Here is an 18,805-nt window from a genome sequence, read left to right on the forward strand (position 1 = left end):
CAATACAGGGCTTTAAATCAAGATAATGGAAAGTCAAAGTGGGTTACTATAATATATCCTGCTATTTTTTTATTTATTTTTCCCTTAATTAAAAGGATAAAAATAAAAAAGTTAATAATAAATGGAGATTGAGATAAAAGAGGGCATAACAGCAAAACAGCACAGATCAGCAAAACAGCGCAGATCAAAACATAACCATTTAAGCAAAATAGTGTTTCACCACAAGATAATCCTGACATAAAAGTAGTTACCATATTGTCTCTTTCCTTGAAATCTTTGAATATAACTTCGTATACTGTAGCATCAAATATATCAAAACAATGTAAAACCATTTAAGAGAATGATAGTATTATAGGGTATTTAGAATCAACTAACAGAAAATGAACAATGGTTTCTGTATAATCTCCTTGTCTATAAAAGTTTTTGCTTATACTACCATACATGATAAAATCCAATAAGATACAACCTGTTTAGACCAATGGAGACAGAAGAGCAAAAGCTTGATGAGACTTCAAAACAAGATGGTACTAAATCAGTATTACCTATTAAGCCGTCATTTTCTCCAAAATAGCTGTTCCTATCATCCAATCTTCTCTGCCTCATTTCTATTGAGCTCTTTTTCTGTCATTAGTTGTCAGTTTTTCTTCATTTTGTTTTCTGCTCCATTCATTGTGGCCTCTCTGCCACTATTTCTGGATTCTTTGTATTTTTCTTTTTTAGAATATCCTGCAGTATTCTCTGTAGAGTTGAATTGGTGGTTGCATATTCCCCTAGTTCCTTTTTATCCTGGAAGCACCTTGTTTTTCCATCAATTTCCAGGGATAGTTGTGCAGGATATATCAATCTTGGCTGGAGATTATTATCTTTCAAAGCTTGAATTATTTCCCCCTATGCTCTTCGTGATTTGATGGTTTGTGCTGAGAAATCTGCTGTAATTCTGATGGGTGTTCCCTTGTAAGTGATCTGTTTCTTGTCTTGGATGGCTTTTAATATTCTGTTCTTGTATTGGATTTCCGGAATTTTAATTATTATATGCCTGGGTGTTGCTCTGTTTGGGTTGTAGGTGGCTGGGGTCCTGTATGCTTCATACAACTGAGTATCTTTACCTTTTGCTAAATTAGGAAAATTCTCCTGGATTATTTCTGTGAGTAGCTTTTGTAGTTCATTTGTTTGTGTCCCTACTTCTTCTTTTATGTTAATTCTTAAGTTATAAATCCTCTTATCATCTTCTAGTCTTTGTATTATTGCTGTTTGTTTCTTTGTTATTTTTAAGAAGTTTTTCATTTCATGCTCCCATATTACAAATCTGGCCTCCAGTTCAGATAATCTGTCCTTAGTTTCTTTCAAGCTGTTATGCCAGTTTTCGATAGAGTTTTTAGTTTCCTGGTAATCTCTTTGAACCTGCTTCACGTATTCTATGCTTTCTCTATTTTCTCCATCAAACAATTCTCCCCTCTTTTTCTGTTCTTCCATTCCACCATATGTTTTTTCTTGGGTGGTGCTTAGCATTTCTTTAACTATTCTGCTTATGTCTAGCTTCAGGTCATTAATAACTTCATTCCTGAATTGTCTATGAGGCTCTGGAGATAGCCCTTTATATCTATTGGTGCTGTGTCTGCTATTGCCTCTTTCTCAGGACTGAGGGCCGAGGACCCTTTCTTGTTGCTGCCTCTTCCCATATTCTTTGTTCCTTATATATGCAAGTGTATATAGGAGGCCCAGCTTCCTTCCCTGTCGGCCACAGTCTGATTGAATTGTGCTGGCTAGGTGTTCCCGCCCCACTGCAGCACACCAGGAAGTTGCAGACCAGGCAGCCTATGCGGGGCCCGCCCCTCCAGGTCAATCTACCTTCAGGCATTGGGACCTGGGTTATGCTAGCCTACTGGGTCTCAGCCAGCAGCATCATGTAGGCTAGGCACTGCTCACCAATCCCACTTGAGAGGGGGATACGTGACTGAAGTCACTGCAGCGCCCTGTTCCCGCAAGTCTGCCCGGTCCCAGAATGTCCTCTGTTGGAGTCTCCTAGACTGTGGAAGAGTCCCAGTTTCTCTCACTCACCGCAGTCAATGCACAGCTCCCCGCCTGTCCTGCTTTCAACTCCGTTCACCGATTCCCATTCTCCGAGCTTTTGCTTGTCTCTCTCCCTGCCAAGCTGATGTAGAAGCAGCAGCGGCAGTGGGAAACCCAAATCGCGGCTTCCAATGGCGTGGGCTCCAGCTTCCACACTGAGGTTTTTCTGTTCCTGTGATAGCACCAGGATTGCATTCCCAGTTGGTTTCTCTCAGCCCAGTTCGTTCTTGGGTCAGCAGGGCATATCTCCACTTGCTTATGATTCCTTACTCCACACCATTCCTGAATTCTAAGCTGGGTCTTTCAGAGAGCCTCCGTAGCTGCTGCTATCTGTCCATCATGTTCTCCAGGAGTCCTCCCCAGGGAATCTCACAGGATGCTTTACTGTATCCCATCAAGCACACAACAGGGTTAAACTCAGAAAAGCTCACAGATGTCACCCCCTTCCTTAACCAGCTCTGTCCATTTGGAAAACTGCAGAGGGGACATTCTGATGATAAACTCATATATTTGGCGATATTACACTGTTTAATCATAATAAAAAATAAATATAAAGCAGGAAATTCACCCAAGAAATTTTAATTTCATGAAACTACAGAAAATAAAGATTCTAAAAATGTGCTCTGACTTCATTTTCTAGATTCAAATTTGATTTTTAAAGGGTGATTTAAATTCAACTTGTACATTCCTATACCTGGGAGAATTTCCACCACCTAGGCCTGGAACGTTGAAGTAACTATAACCTCTGATTTCTCACACACTGAAAGCCACATTGCTCATTTTCCATCTCCCAGGCCACACAAATTTCCTTTTTAAAAAAACTTCTGAGTCTGTTGTGGTGCTGTTTCTGTGTCTCCTACAGAAGTGAGAGCAGGAAGCCAGCTGTTTGTAAATAGAAGGCAGCAGCTGAGAAGGATAATACTTTTCACTTTGGTAATATCATGCATTTGAAATTACAGGCAGCTTGGCAAACTTGCAAGCAGTATTTCCCTCATTTTTACAAGGTAGAAAGCAGGACAGATCCCCTCACCCAGGTACAGAGTTAGCTGCAGGGTCCTCTTTATAACACAGAAGCAGTAAAGTCCTGAGTCCTCTTTGCAAGTGATGAAATCACACTCCCTATATGTCAAGCCAAATGGACAAGGAGCGTCACCAGGGCCCCTTGAGAATGGTGCAGGGCAGCCATTGCTTGGCCCTGGAAAAGTCTTCTGTTTGCCTACCAGGTGACTGATTGCACCTGCATGGCTGCGGATTAAACAGATCAAAAATGTGGCACTCAGCACCTTTCGCTATCCTTCCAAAAAGAGTAATAAACGGGGATCCTAGAAACCAAGCCTCCCCCACTTCCAGCTGCTTCTCCTTCCCACCCTCTGCGGAACGCTCGGAGCTAATTATATTTTAAAATGTCAAATGCTGTTTATTTTGACATTAAAAAAATCCCCCCTGAGAGACAAAACAGCATATCTAAAGATGAACGTTCCCATTAGCAAATTTACAGCTTTGAGAGTCAACACGCATCTCCCCCATGGCCTACGGGTAGGTTGAGAAGTCTTACACCAGGATAAAATCACATGCAAAGTATTTAGATGCACAGACTCACATGCACGGGCCAGAACTCAGTGTGAGATGAACCCATTTTCTGTTCTTCCCCAAAGTATCAAATTAGACATGAAATCAGTTTACTCTGTAGCTTTACTCTTGGATCAAATTCAGCTGACCTTTTCTGTAAATAAAGTTTTATCCACACTTAACCTCAGGATTTCAGTTCACATTGTCCAGGAATACTTTTCATGCTACAACATGCAAGTGTCGATCACAAAATATTTATATTGCTTAAAATGGATTACAGTAAAAGACGCTCTGCCCTGAGCCCTCCTCTAAATCCCCTGGCTTTGCACACACTCATCCCCCTTGCTTGTTGCTTCCTGCAGCAGCTCTGGAGTCCTCTTTCCTGAGCGTCTTTAGCTGTGCTGGCTGCCTTGATGTCCTGAATCAGTTCAAAAATGTTCCATTTCGTGGTTATTGTGACTTTAGGGAGGGGCCAGAAGTTGCATAGTGTCCAACCTGATAACTGAGGTGGATGACACAGCGTCATGTCTTTCGGAACCTGTCTTCCTGTTGGATAGTGCTCACCATGTTTTTGATCACACCTGGTAAGCACACTCAGAATGTGGCCAAAATGATGGGATATACACAAAGGGGAAGAATTGAGGGGGATTTGTGGCCATGTGTCTTCTACTGTAATAATTTTTTTCAAATTTAAATCCTGGTTTTTCTTTTAAACACCTCTTGAGTAGCAAAAACAGAATTTGGGGCATGGAGAAGCTATACATTTTTGATCTGGATCTTTACAGTTTTGACTACCCTTGCTTTAATCTATAAAATGGCTTGGTCATAGAACATTCTAGAAAATCACCAGAGAGAAGTAGTCACCCTGTAGGGAGGATAAGATGAGAGAAGAAAATGAAAAAGAAAAACATGACATGAACACAGACCCTCAAGCAACCACCAATTAAGAAGGGTGGGGAGAGAAGAAGTTGAATTCCTCAAGAAAACTTCCAGGCTGGGCTGGGCCTGACTGAGCCCTCTCTCTGATGGTCAAACCCTGCCTTACTTTGGCTGAGCACGTGGTATTGTCTGCTCTTTCCGAGGTCACAGATGGCGGGGGCTAGCAAGTGTCCTCCTTTGAGCATTAGGAAAACAGGACTCCTCTGGGGAGGTGGCAGTGCAAAGAGCCAGTGCAGGTGATCAGTCAGGGTTTTGCCAGGCAGGGAATGAGAGGCCAGGGGAGGAGGCAGCTCATTAAAGACAGATTTTTTTTGAGCTATCCCTGATGGTACACACCTGTAATCCAGGCATTCTGGGAGAGATGAGGCAGGAAGACTGCAAGTTTGAGCCCATGCTGGGCAACTTAGCAATGTACAGGACTCTGTCTCAGATGGAAGGAGAGTGTTTGCTGGGAATGTGGACTCAGTAGAAAGAGGGGGAAGGGAGGGGAGGAGAGTGAGGAGAAGGGAAAGAGGGGAAAGAAACAAATAAGAAAGGTTTCATCTTGTTTTGCTTTGTTTTTAGGACGGTGTGGATTTGGATGAGTTTAACAGGTTACGGTGAAGAATCCAGACAAAACCAAATGAAGGAGATGGGAAGCCAAGGATGAGATGGGAGTCAGGAGCAGGAGCTGAGAGAAGGGGTAAAGAGCCCAGCCCAGGGAGATGCAGAGGGCCAGAGGCCAGGCACAGGGACCTCATAAGAGACTCATTACAGACCCTGAATCAGGGCTGCACAGTAGGGAGGACTACCTGGTGTCACAGGGACTCACACAGCTGCTAAAGGCCAACCAGGGGTCAACACACAGGTGGCAGTAGAGTCCCCAGGAGCCCAGAGAGCCACTCCAGAGGAGCCGAGCTCCCATGTCTGACTCTGCTCCCTGGGTATCAGTCACAGGGCAGACTCGTAGCCTCAGGTGCCCTCCCAGAAGCCAGCTGCGTGTGTGCAGACATTGAACTTTCGCTCAGGGGCTCCTAGGCCAACCACTGTTTCTTTGCCAGCATTTACAGAAGACTGAGGGAAGATAGCCTGTTTCATAAACACAGTCGAGCATGGAGGAAACAGTTCCCTAAGAGAGAAGAAGCACTTCGCACGGCAGATCCTGACTCACTGTTTATAATCGAGCATGCTCGGGCATCTTCAGTGAATCCTCCAGAAAACAAAATCAAAAGCTAACTTTGTCAAAATGTGCAAATTTCAGCTCTGGGGATTTGGGGAGGGGGCGGCGGGAGCGGATGTATAATTACGAGGCGCCCCACAGTGCCGCCTTCCTGGCAGGGACTGGATGTCAGTTGCAAAGCATGTGGTGACAGTTGGTAGCACCAATCCTAAAGAAAACAAAGGCTGCCAGGTACCAACCCGCGCGTGACAGCAGCGTAGAAAGTGCACTGGTAACTCATGGTTTCCCTCCTACAGGGCCTATGTTAAGCATGGTGTCAGCGACACGTTGATTATGAGGCCTTATCCCACTTAGGGAAAAGGCGTGCAGTTTCACATCATTTCTTCTTGTCAGTATTCCGTGAGTAGTTAAGCAGGACATGGTGGTGCCCACCTGTCATCCCAGCACTCTGGGAGGCTGATGCAGGAGGGCTGCCATTTTGACTGCATCCTGGGTAACTTAGCAACTTACTGAGACCCTGTCTCAAAATAAAAAATTATTGGTAGCTGGGTTAGTTGCTCAGTGCAAAGGCCCTGAGTTCAGTCCCCAGTGCTCTAAACAAATAAATATCAAATGACACCAGATCATTATTAAGCAATGTGATCATTTGTATGAGTCCATCTAGGAATGATGGTGTGTCAAGATCAGATGAAGGGACACAAACTACATGGCTTCCCCAAGAGAACTCGAGCCATCTTGTGGTTCCAGAACCCAAAAGTCTGAGGTCCAGGGCCACTTCCTTCTGAGCTGAGCAGTAGAAGCTGTCCCAGGCCTGACCCTTGGCTTTGGGGGCTTCCTAGCCAACCTTGGTATATGCATGTCTCCCAAGTCCCCACCAGTCCCCTCAGATGGGGCCACTCTAAGGACCTCACTCCAACTTAGTGACTTCTGCAAAGACTCATCACCAAATCAGCCACATTCCAAGGGGCCAGGGCTGAGGATTCCAACATATCCGCTCATCTTCCATTTCTTGTTTTATTTATTTACTCATTTATGGGTCGCCAAACCAGTACTTCCCTTTGAACTTGGCACTATACTGGGTGCCAGGTGGACAGTGGGTGAACCAGAGATGCAGTGCTGGTTCAGTTCAGCCACCAGCAGTCACCCAACAGGTCATCACCATGGGGGACAAGCAGCAGGCTCTTATAACGTGGAGTGGGCAGATCCAAAGGGCCAGGGGACCGCACGTGTCCCTGGATGCAGTGTGCAGAGGAGCCAGGCTGCAGGGGAAGGAGCTGGCACGGAGGAGCGGAAGCCGAGGCACATATGTCCCCAGGAGTGACGTGGCTGTGCAGAGTGAGGAGGAGCCCCCGCCACACCCGCGGACTGCTGGCTGGCCTCCTACAGCCTGCTGTTCCCGGCTCCTGACACCCACACCCTCCCTCTCCTCTTGCCATAACATTTAGAAGTGTTTAAGCTTTGTTTTCTTTTCTTCGTATTTTTCCCCAGCAACACACTCATGAATGTCCAGACCGTCAGCCTGTTTCAGGAATAGTGGACTCCAGTAGCTGCTTTCTAGACATGAACTGCACAGCTTAACTCTTCAGTCTAAGTCAGCTTCCAGCACTGCCTGTGGGCCAGTGGTCAGAGCCCGGAATCTGGTGCAGACTGCCAGGGTCGAAGCCCTAACTCCGCTGCAGGTTCAGTCCTCAGGCCCGGCTCCCTCTGCTCTAAGACAGGCTTGGCAAAAGCACGGGGCCCACATCCTCTCTTGTGCAACTTAGGGTGAGGATTGATGAGTTAATACACATAACGCACATGGGGAGCTGCCAGCATGGTATAGATTCCAACAGATACTGGCTCTGACAGCTCTTAAGACAGGAGCTTCCTGATCTACAAACTTCCCTGGGTTTAAAACTCTCAAGGACCCTTTCAGCCAGTGCCTGACAAAGCACATGGAATATACCATGTGCACAGCAAATACTCAGTGAATAAATGGATGGATAGATGAAAAGGATAATGGGTGAAAGAATAGCTGGGTGGATAGGTGGGTGGATGGATGGATGGATGGATGGATGGAAAGAAAGTTTGATGGGTAAAAAAACAGATGAGTGAGTGGATGGATGAGTAGACAGATGGACAGATAGGTGGGTGGGTGGACAGATAAACTGTTATTGATTGGATGGATGGATGGGTGAATAGAAAGATAAATAGACAGATGGGTGGATAGACAGATGGACTGGTTTTTGGGTGAATGGATGGATGGGTAGAGAATGAATAGATCGATGAGTAGACAGGTGGATGGATTGGTGGATGGATGGGCAGATAGACTGTTAATGGATGGGTGGATAAATGGACAGATAGACTGGTTTTGGAGTGAATGGATGGATGGATGGGTGGATGGGTGGATGGACAGATAGACTGGTTTGTGGGTGAATAGATGGATGGGTGGACAGATAGACTGGTTTTGGGGTGAATGGATGGATGGATGGATGCGTGGATGGATAGACAGATAGACTGGTTTGGGGATGAATGGATGGAGGGTAGATGGACAGATAGACTGGTTTTTGGGTGAATGGATGGATAGATGGATGGATGATGAATGGACTGTATTCTATCAGTGTCTGGAATACCACTGATTGAATTTTTACCTTAAGTAGAAAATGGCTTAGGAGAAAAGATTCAAGCCTTTTCTAGCTTTAAGAATTTGTTCTTTAAAGAACTGTTTTATTCACTTTCTATCTTTACAGCTCGAAAATAATCTGACCCACAAGTCACAAGGCCATAGTTACTGAAAAAGCTTCACACTTGTTTTATTTAAAGTATTTTAAGGTAAGAAACATGGGTTCATGTGTAAAATACATATAAATGACAATCATCAAATAAATGCCAAGGAAACTCCTGAAAGCCCCTTTGTGAGCTCTGGGCCCAGCCAGCCTGCTGGATCCCGCACATGTGCTGGTTCCCGAGGACAGTAAGCAGGTCGTAAACCATGAGCTCGTGCCCCGTCACCCTGCACCCGCAGCCCAGGTACAGATTTATCAGCATGCAGTGGGCTGCAGAAGCTGCTCCAAAGTCAAGCTTCCTTTAGGAACCTTTCCCTCAAATTCCTGTGCAGGCCTTATTCTGGAATTGTGCTTCCTAAATCCGTACTTCGAATTTAGTTTGTGACTGGTTTGAAAGAAAAGCTCTGAAGGGGAGCTTGAACCCACTTTGCAGCCCAAACTGGCCTCAAACTCACAACAATCCTCCTGCCTCGGTGCTGAGATTGTACACCTGTGCCACCACACCTAGCAAAAATATGACTGTTTAGCCATAGTAAAAATGACTTACACACACATAAAATACCCCTTCAAAGACCAGAACTGAGTTAACCACTGTATTCATCAGAATTGTCTCTCTAATAATGGAATCACAATTTTTTTTCTTGGACTCTATATTTTTCAGAACTTGCCAAACTCTTCCACCTGTATATATTATTTTTTAAACACTTTTCTTTTTTAAAAAAAAATCAAAGAAACAAACAGAAAATATAATAAGAGCCGAAAAATGAGTCGCCTCCTAAAGTTTTCTCTGTATGTGAGCAGATTCCAGTAACTGCACCTTTGGTTTGTTTTGCACCCCAGAAGCTGAGCCTCATGAGGTCCCAGGAGAACTTAGTGGGTTCTCTCTCCAGGCCCTGTCCCTGCCTCTGTTTCAATGATAGGCTTGAGGAGGACAAAGCCAGAGTGGCAGTGGAGACTCTTTTTCAGAGACCAGTCTCTTTGCAAACCCCCAGCCTCCCGGCATCAGTGAACCTCATTAGCGTGTGCAGATGTGTGACCTCCAGGTCCCCAGAGGTGCCCATGCTGAGGCTGGGAAACTGTTTCACCCACTGTGGTCATTGCTATTCCCTGGCCTTCTTGTTTGCATCACACTTAAGGGAAAGGCCCACAGCGGAGGCTGCCTTTCATCCGCCTGGCTCCATTCTGGTGGGGGGGCTTCCACTCCCAAAGCACAAGCATTCTATAAGACACAGCCTCTCCTTTGACATCTAATGGGTACTTTTTAGGTCACACTTATAATTCTGTGAGAGTTAGAACCCGCTTATCTGTGTATGGCTTGCTGACGCCCCCCATACCACGCACATTAGAGATGCATGCACATGGAGCTTTTACACAAACTCTTGCAGTGGACACGTGCAAGAAATGAAAATACAAGGAAGCGTGACTTCACCAAAAGGATTTAGGGTCTGAAGGACCCCTGTTTTGACTCGAGCAGTGATGTATTATATTTTCATTTTGGACAAAACTTGGATTTGGCACCCAAAATGGGCTAAAAATGCCTACTACTGCGTCCCTGGCCCACTTGCTCTGTCACAAGACCTCATTCTGTAGCCCAGTGAGGCCACGAATGGGCCATGCAGCTGGGACCATGGCCACACCACCATGCTTAATGCTGAGATGCTCCCTCTGTGATGAAGAGTCCAGAGTCTATTTGGGGAACCAAGCTGAGACCCTCGGGCCCTGGCTGGTGACAGCTGCCCCTTGCACATGTGGTGAGGGACTTCTCTGTGTGTCTTCCGAGATCGTGAGTCCTAGCAGACCATGCCCCAGGGACCTGACTAAAGCCTTCTTTCTGCTCTGTCTCCAAGGACAGTCACACCGGGGCTGGCACCACAGTGTGGGAACCAAGGCCCACAACTCTGTCTACAGTGGAGGCAATGGCACCAGGGAACCCCTCCCCCAAGTAGCCATGACCTCGGGTTTGCTCCATTCTATGACTGCTGTAAAAGAAATCCAGTGGACCCCCCTTAAGAGCTCAGGGAGACTGAAGGCAAAATTACTTGAATGAAGACTGGCTTCTCAGTGAGGGGCTGAATGGAGGAAATCTCTGAAAACTAGGAGGTCAGGTCGTTATCACACCCATGGAAATTTTTGTTGTGCCCTGAGAAAGAATTACAGGTTTGCTCACAGCAGGGCCCTAAAAGGATCCCAGGGTCCTGACCAATCTGAGGGCCTTCCTGGCTACCCTCTGAAGGGCTGTTAGCTGACCAGGTCATTTCCAGATGGACTGACCTATGTTTTCAACCAAATTAAATCTCAGTACATGAACAAACACAAACACCACCTCCCCATGTGCTGGGCTCTAGATTAGACCACAGGGAACCATAAAGCAGCCCTGAGCTTCTTGGAGAAAGAAGAACCACAACACCTGAAGTCATTTTAAGCCTCTAACACGTGGGCCTGTATCAAAGGTAGAGTGTAGCCCAAGAGCCATGGTGCATTCCTGCATTCCAGCACTCAAAGCCACTGAGCCAGGAGGATTGTAAGCTGGAGCTTTGCCCAAGAAACTTAATGATTTAGCGAGACCCTGTCTCAAAATAAAAATAACTACAATAAGAGCTAGGGAGGTGGCTCAGTGTGAAGACCCTGGGTTCAGCCCCAGTATTAAAAGGGCATGGTGGTTGGTAGGAGGAATAGGTGAGAAAACCAGTCAGTTCCAACCTCAGCATCTACACAGGCCTGGATAGGGCAGGCAAAGACCAGCAGACACAGGACATGGCCACTGCAGAGGCTCAGGGCAGGACCTGATTCTGTTTCCTTAGTTGTGCTCTGTCCTGGCTCCCAAGATATCTGAAATGGGTTCAAAGCATTTCCCTTTCACGCCATTTTGACTTTCAGGAGGATCCAGAGGTACCAAAGTGCCAGAATAGGTGACTGAGGTGGATGAGAACACAGCGTCACATTTTTATAAGCTGCCTTTCCATTGCATGGCTCACTGTATCTTTGCTCACGCCGTGTAAAGACCCTCGGGAAAAAGGACTCCAGAGCTGCTGCAAAAAGTGGCAAGAACCAAGGGACAAGTGTGCTTTGAAGGGGACTCATGGCACTGTGTCTTTTACTGTAATGCATTTTTTACAATTTAAATCATCATCATATTTTTCAGTCATTCTTTGTACTTTACAATTGATTTTTTTAAATCCGTGTTTAACTGGTTTTGGCACAAAACAAGTGGACTTTGGAAAAGAATCATTCGCGCTATTTTGAGTCTTCCTGTGAGGGCCCCAGAGGCCAGCACTGTCCATGGACCAGGGCTGCCCCCTGCGCCAGCTCACACCTGGTTCTGAGAGCACAGATTGCAAATTGGGAAAAGGCAGGCGACACCAAGCCCTGCCGAGACCCCAGCTGCTATGCTTCTGCCTCAGGAAGCAGGCCAGGCTGAGAGGAAGCCCACAGGTGCCGGTGTTTGTGAACCTCACCGCCGACCAGGGAAAACAATGGTTCCAGCAAAGGGAACCGCCGGGCGCTCTGCCAGTCATCTGGAAAGCCCACCTGCAAACGTCTGATCAGATCATCTCCCTTTTCCCCAAACTCAAAGCGACCCTCGGCTGGTCTGATACAACTCCAGTTAGTTTGCCTATTTACACTTTTAATATTTTAATGAGAAACCCAAGCCTAAGAGCGAAATAGAGGACAGATCACAGGAAACAGGGGTAGAGATCTTTTACAAATGGGAAACAACCAAGCGATGGAGGAGGGCGTGGGAGAGGAGAGGTAGGAAGAATGAAGAGGGGTTACAAGCATGTCTCAGCTCCCCAGGACGAAGGTGATCATTATGTACTGCAAACGCAGACTCATAAAAGTAAGACTGAGAGAAAGTGTATTTTAATACCGTCCAGGCTGAGGTTTGGAAGCAACAAGACTTAGCCATGAAACCAGCACATCACTCCAGGAAATACTTGGATGAGAAAAACACAAAGACGTTGAATTGGAAAAAACACAGTTATGCACACACCAGAAGCAGGGGTCTAGAGAGGCCAAGCACTGTTCAGGGTTACCTGGGTGTGTGTCCTGGTTCTAGAACCTTCTCCTGCTGCTGCTGCAGAGGCTTGAGCTTCAGACTGTGGTTTCCCAGCATCCAGGAAAGTTACAACTTGGTGGGGCCAACAGGAACAGGCAGCCTGTAACTCATAAGGATATAAAAATGCTGCTGGTCTAAACTTTGAATCACAGTTTAGATCAGAGATAAATTCCATGATTTCCCCCTTGTGAAAACCAGTATTTATGGCATTTGAGTGAGCAGTAAATTATCAGTTGCAAGCAAAGAATGTGCTTTCCCCACGTTCCCAAACATATCATCACCTCCAGCACCCATCACGATGATACAGTATATGGCAAATTAGCTTATTACACTTGGGGGAATTTAATCAATGTCTAATACATATTGTACCAACCCACATACATGGCTGGTAATTAGAATGTATTGACTCAAATAAATTCATATTAATGGGTATGAGAGGGAGCCAGCTTTCTCTCACATATGCATGCTTATTTTATATATTTATGAATGCAGAATACCATCTCACTGAGCAAAACTACATTTATCCATTCAATGACTCCAAAGATATTCAGCTTCAAAATGATGAGGAAAACAGTGAGACCTGAAACCGTGTGCAAGGTATGATGGAAAATACAGTGAATATTTAAACTACAGCAAAAATAAATAAATAAATAAGTCCCCTTTGAAATTCTCCCCCTGGCTTTGAACACACTCACCCCATCACCCTTGCCACTCTCTGCAGCAGCTCTGGAGTCCTCTTTCCTGAGGGTCTTTAGTTGCACTGTCCTGGCTGCTTCCATGTCCTGAATGGATTCGAAACATTTCCTTTCATGGTCATTTTGGCTGTAAGGAGAATCCAAAAGTCATGCCATGCAAGATCCAATGATAAAGGTGACTGAGGACACAGTGTCATGTTTTAGGAGCTGCCTTTCCATTGGACAGTACACAAGAGCAGCATTGACTGTATTTTTTATTGCACTGAGTAAAGACCCTCAGGAAAAGATCTAGAGCTGCTGCAGAAAGTGGAAAGAATGAAGAGATGAGGGGAAGCATTCTGAGGGTGCTGTGTCTTCTACTCTGCACAGTACATCTTCTACGGTACTGCATTTCGAAACACAGTCACTCACCGCTCGGGGTGTACCTTGATCACACCACCTGGAAAGAACACAGACTTTTCAGAGGCCCATTCATCAAATCCACTAAGAAAAAAATCTTTGCCCACCAAAACAGTTTGGATTTTGTAAACCCTGGCTTAAAAACTAAAAACATAACAGCAACCAGAGTTTTTACTGGTCACCTGCTGGGTAGACCCACATTTGACCATGAAGTTCACACTTGAACAAGACCAAGTGCTCTTCCCTCTCTCTTTCTTTTTTTCCTGTTTTTCACCTGCACACATAACACATTGTGATCACTCCCCATTCTCCCTCCTGGCACCCCCACTTTTTCTCCTATCATCCACATGTCCAGTGCCAGGTCGAGGCATCGTCTCACTCTGCAGGAAGGTATCTGGCAGACACTGCCTTGCAGTGAGTCGGCCCTGGAGGGACCACCCTTCCTTGGAACTCCGACCTTGGGAGGTGGTGTTTAGTGCGCAGCACTCCTGGCCATCTCCCTCTTCCACTTGAGCTGGGGGAACACTGAGCGGCCTGAGGCCAGGCCTTCCGCCTCAGGATTACCTGACAATTTCCCTTGGTGCTTCTAACTCACAAGTCCCTCCTACCCGCCAAGCCCAACCTTTGTGACTGCTTTGGAATTGGTCTGGTTGTCCACAAAACATCCAGGAATCTCATTCCTAGGTGCTATGGCATCATAACAGAGCATCAATTGTCCCTGTCACTACCCAGCTGAGATGCAGAGGTGACTGCAGTTCCCTTGCCAATGGCTAAGTCTTGCTGGTGGGGTCTTACACTACTCTAGATACTTCAAAAAGCTCCATAATCAGGACCATAGAACCATGAAATGTATGACATAATAAAGTAACAGCAAAAGCAGGTAAGGAGTGGCAAGTTATATTTTCAGGTTATTGACCAACTCCGGTGCAGTTAAATTTCTTACTAGCATGGAAAACTCCAAGAATGTGGGCCCCAGATCCCTGGCATTAATTGGTGTGCAACAAATGAAACCATATATTTTCTCCATCTCTCCCGAGGTCATCCTATATTTGCAAAGGTGCAAAGTGAGATAATAGGTCAGCTTTGTAAAATCAGTCTCCGTTTTAGCCCAGGCATTTAAGTGGACTCACAGAAGCTGCCCCCACAATTGCCTAATGATGGGTGCAGTCAGTGGCCAGGCCAGTAGGTGCCGTTAAGACGCACCCCTCATTCAGAGGCTGTGAGGGGCAGATTAATCAATTACCCAGCACAGACACAAAGATTTTCACATGCAGTCTGGTAGTCAGTGCTAGTTATAGATCAGTGAATCAACAAACAATAGGAAAGACTCTTGAAAAATCTTTATTCCTAAATGTCAGCCATTCCAAAGAAGAAATTGATTTTAGACTCTGCTTGTGAGCTTGGGTTAACAGAAGAGTAGTGCAAACCCAGACTGAGCCCAGATTCCTCTAGAAGCCTTTGGGGAAAAAAAGTGAAAAAGCAGGATCATCTGACTATGCCGGGCACAAACAACACTCAGATAAGGTCTGTGAAGTGAATAGGAAGAAGAGCTCTAGGACGTGTTTTCAAAGTGCTATAAAAATAATATGGTGAGCATTGTGGCTGAGCACTACCCAACAGAAAGGCAGCTCGTAAAAACATGACACTGTGTCCTCATCCACCTCAGTCACCAGATGTGGCTCTGTGTGACTCTGGTTCTTCCCCAAAGTCAAAATGACCATGAAAGGGAACATTCTGAATCCATTCAGGACATCAAGGAAGCACAGCTAAAGACCCTCAGGAAAGAGGACCCCAGAGCTGCTGCAGAAAGTGGCCAGGATGGTGGGATATGTGTATAAGAAGAAAGCCATTCTGATCACAGAATTATTGACACAGAGTGGTACAGATTCATTACAGAAGTAAAAGACAAAACAACCCTTAAATTTGAATATGTATAATAATAGAACTCAAAATTTATAAATGAAATATGGGCAGAACTAAAGATGATAAAAGATAAATCTAAAATCTCACTTAGAGATTATAAAACACTTCCTCCCATCATAAATACCAGTAGCCACAAAGAAAATGTAACAGTACAAGTAAGAAATGATGTGATCAGCATGTAGGAAGTACTACATCCAGAAACTAAAAACATGAGTTCTTTTCAAATGGTGTTATGGATTAAAAACTGGTGGTCAACTTAACACCAGCTAAATTAAATCAGCATGGTGCTGAGTGTAGATGTTCCACATGAGGAAAGTTGCCAGCATAAACAAAGATGTGGAGAAGGGAGGTGCTGTGGGTTTCTTAAGTATTGCTGTTTGAGCTGCTGGTTCTCCTGGAGGAGCTTGTCATGACTAGCTTCCCCAGTGTGAGCTCGACCATTGTCATTGGAGGAGCTTGGGACTTTGTTGGTGAGAGCAGTTGTGGTTCGCTTTGCAGAAGCGCTGGTCCTTACATCAAGCATCAGTTGCTGGCTCCAGAGAGGAAGATGTACGCTGTTTAATCTCTAGAAGAAATTCATCATGTTGGCTTTCTGGCATGTACTTGACTGCTCTTATTGTCGGAGGAGCTCAGGACCTCCATGTCACTGAGGATGACTGTGGTGCCCTGGTCTTTATTTCAGGATAGCCCTGGTCTTTATTCTGAATGTGACTTCTTGGCTCCAGTATAGAACCCTCAACCTACCAGCACAGCTACTTCACCCCACTGGCATAGACTTTCTAGCTTCCACCACTGACTTTTGGGCCTTCCCAGCACAGATCTGTCTTCCCCACTCCAGCAACTTCACTTCCCTTGTCTTTGATGTCTCTCTCTCCTCAACTCAGCAACACTACCACATTCTGCTTGCAATCCTCTCTGCACCAATCTTCCTCTGTTATCACAGGAAGCCCACCAGCAGGAATCCGGAGTAGCAGGTCACCCTGATACCTGGCTGCATTGTAAGACTCAGCCCAAATGGCTGGGCCTATTTTCTATTTGTTCATGGCCAGATAGAAAATGGGTCCCCATCGCTCCTCGACGGCAGCCTATTATTTTAACTCTTCAGGAATATTTTATTGGTCACTGATTGCGGGCTCAGCAATCCATGTTGACGGAAGTGTTCTTGCCAAGCTTTCCCTTTAAGCAATTGGTCAGTTTTCACATCACTAAGAAAAGACTTCGTGGGTTGTCACATGGATTAGTCACATACCAAGTTAGGAGCCTGTGAAGAGCAGGACTCCTAGAACTTGTGGTTGGATGTGATCCTAAATATCCTAGGCTCTAGCCCAGCTTTTCTTTACATAGGTAGAGTAGGTACCAGCCAGTGGCACACTGAACCTACTTCCTTCTTCCTGCGCTCAAGCCCAAAGGCATTTTGCAGTCCCATGTGCCAGTCAGCATGACCGTGCCACTGAGGTGTGGCTGCTGATGTATTAACAGATGTGATAGTTGCCTATCAGAAGCTCTTCTTCTGTAGTCTTTTGCTGTCTTCCAGCAGCTCCTTTCAAAGACAAATCCAAAGGAGGATGAGTCTGTCACAGAGCTCACAGGCCACCGCACAGCCACACGGAAGATTGGTGAGGAGTGAGATACCCAACACCCAGCCCACATAGGCCAATGTGCAGACGGGCGCTGTTACAATACCGAGCCACTGAGCTGCAGGGGTCATCGGCGGGTGACCTTCCCAGATGCCCAACTGCTTCTAAGATAACAATATGCAACCTATTAACTAGTGTTAACTTCCTTTTTTCTCTTTTTCAAATTCTGTCTCATTTCTATCTTTTGTTTTGTTTTTAAAATAAAAACATCCATCCATCCAACCCACTTTCCCATACCGAAATAGCTTCCACATTGGTTCCATACTCAGGACCAAGGCAATATCTCAGGGTACTGAGTCACAGCAATGCCTTTGTCATGCAGCTTCTTACCCGGTAACCAATAAAAGCCACGAAAGCAGGGTGAGGAGGAAATGGATCATTCAGTTTCCAGATTCTGCAAAGCAGCATGGGCAGCATGGCAGAGGGGCCTCGCCCAGGAGAAACAGCTCATGGTGGGGATCTTGCCGACATTCTCCCTAAACAGATCCGATGCAGATGAGAGAGAGACCTTCATCAGAAAAACTGCAAAGACCAGGGATGCCGGTAATCCCAGCACCCAGAGGGCTGAGGCAGGAGGAACATTGTGAGTTGGATGTCAGCCCAAACAACATAGGAGACCCCAACTCACAAAGAAAATGAAGAAAAACCAATCAGGAGGAGTTTGGCAACTTTCTCAATGGGAGCTATTTGCCCAGTAAGTTTTAAGGAGGGTAAATGATGAAGTTAGGAGGATGGGAGTATGGCTTCATTTAAAGATTTTTTTTTTTTTTTTGCACTGCTGGGAATCATACTTTATATGTGCTAAGCAAGTGTTCAGCAGCTGAGCTCCATTGCTGATCCCTTATTTACACATTTAAATAACCACAGATAATTGAAAATAACCCACGGGAGTCACTTCCCTAAAACCAGAACTACCAAAAGAAAGTCCACTAAAAGTATTCTCTTTTTCCTTTTTTTCAGTAATGGGAATTACTGAAAAATGAGCCAAAAGTCCACATATCTATGGGCCTTTGCACTGAGCTACATCCCCACCCCGTTTTTAAGTTATATTTTGACACAGGGTCTGACAAATTAATTAACAAATTACCCAGTCTGGGTTTGAGCTTGTGATCCTCCTGCCTCAGCCTCCAGAGTCCTGGCATAACAGGTGTGTACTATTGCACCTGGATGCACACTCCGTTTTATCCAGTGTCTTCAGTGCAGATGACACAAGGCAAAGGGAAAGTCACTGTCGCACATAGCAATTTTCTTTTCAGCATGTTTTAGTGGAAGACATCAACCGTTTACTACCCTGCCCCTCCAAACCTACCTTTCTCCAACCTGTTCCAGAACACTTTCAGACCCATCTGTTAGGGTCCCTACCTCGAGGTCCCCACAGCCTCACACTCACAGGTGGGACCTTGGCAGGTGCCTGGATCATGGGTGTGTGAGGTTGGGTTAGCCCTCTGATGGGTTTATGTCTGAGCGTGGTGTCAGGAGGTAGAGCCTAGCAGGAAAAGGTGAGGGGTCCCTCCTCCTGCCCAATCCTCTGCTTCCTGCTGCTCTGCCATGAGCTGTTTCTCCTGTGTGAGGCTCCTCCACCATGCTGCCCT

General features: G+C 45.7%; 1 long non-coding RNA gene across 2 annotated transcripts in view; it reads right to left on the reverse strand.

Annotated features, from left to right (window-relative positions):
• Positions 1-18,805, reverse strand: part of LOC134477242 (uncharacterized) — a 39,070-nt gene that overhangs the window by 16,337 nt on the left and 3,928 nt on the right. The window contains exons 2-4 of one of the 2 annotated variants that reach the window (XR_010049156.1): positions 17,544-17,689; positions 13,255-13,381; positions 12,537-12,659 (exon numbers count right to left, since the gene is read on the reverse strand). This is a non-coding gene — a long non-coding RNA (uncharacterized LOC134477242). Of the gene's footprint in view, positions 1-7,441; positions 12,660-13,254; positions 13,382-17,543; positions 17,690-18,805 lie in introns of those variants that run through there. The other variant, XR_010049155.1, reaches the window with a different exon arrangement.

Source organism: Cavia porcellus, unplaced genomic scaffold (genome assembly GCF_034190915.1).
Source record: "Cavia porcellus strain 051 isolate PalLab524CR breed Dunkin Hartley unplaced genomic scaffold, mCavPor4.1 scaffold_8, whole genome shotgun sequence".
Taxonomy (NCBI): Eukaryota; Metazoa; Chordata; class Mammalia; order Rodentia; family Caviidae; genus Cavia; species Cavia porcellus.